The following is a 530-nucleotide window of genomic DNA, read 5'->3' on the forward strand; positions in this document are numbered from 1 at the left end:
TATGAGTAGTCGTGGCCGAGTGGTTAAGGCGATGGACTAGAAATCCATTGGGGTTTCCCCGCGCAGGTTCGAATCCTGCCGACTACGGAGTTCTTTTCTGGATGGGAGGTCATTCAATCTCCAGGAAACCAGAACGTTTAGAAAACGGAACCAAATTCCATCGTGTCTGCTTCCCCGAAATAAAACAATCCCCAAACCCCCACTGCAATGAGGTGAGAAGTCATCATTACGTTGTCACTTTAAAAATTTTTTTAATCAAAGGGTCCTGACCCTTTCCTTGTCAGCGGGCCGGGCATTTACCTGCTCTCTGAACCCACGTGGACCCTGTTTTTTCAAGACGAATCTTTCATAACGTCTACTTCCCCCACCGAGCTGCATGTTGTTCAGAGATGGCACATTTTGTGGGCTTGCAGCGTGACTCGGTGCCCCCAGGGCTCAGCGGCTCAGCTCCTGAATACAAAGCCCGAGAAGTTGCAAATCTCCAGCGCAGTAAAGAAGGAAAAGCCCGCGACTCTGCTTCAAGGCAGGCT

At 50.2% G+C, this 530-nt stretch overlaps 1 non-coding gene across 1 annotated transcript; it reads left to right on the forward strand.

The window, feature by feature from the left end:
- The first annotated feature begins 5 nt into the window (after positions 1-5).
- On the forward strand, positions 6-87 carry TRNAS-AGA. The gene has a single exon. It is a non-coding gene; the product is annotated as a tRNA-Ser (tRNA).
- Positions 88-530: the final 443 nt, after the last annotated feature.

The sequence above is a fragment of the Echinops telfairi genome, unplaced genomic scaffold, assembly GCF_000313985.2.
Source record: "Echinops telfairi isolate 266 unplaced genomic scaffold, ASM31398v2 ScPeMD7_140;HRSCAF=443, whole genome shotgun sequence".
Lineage (NCBI taxonomy): Eukaryota > Metazoa > Chordata > Mammalia > Afrosoricida > Tenrecidae > Echinops > Echinops telfairi.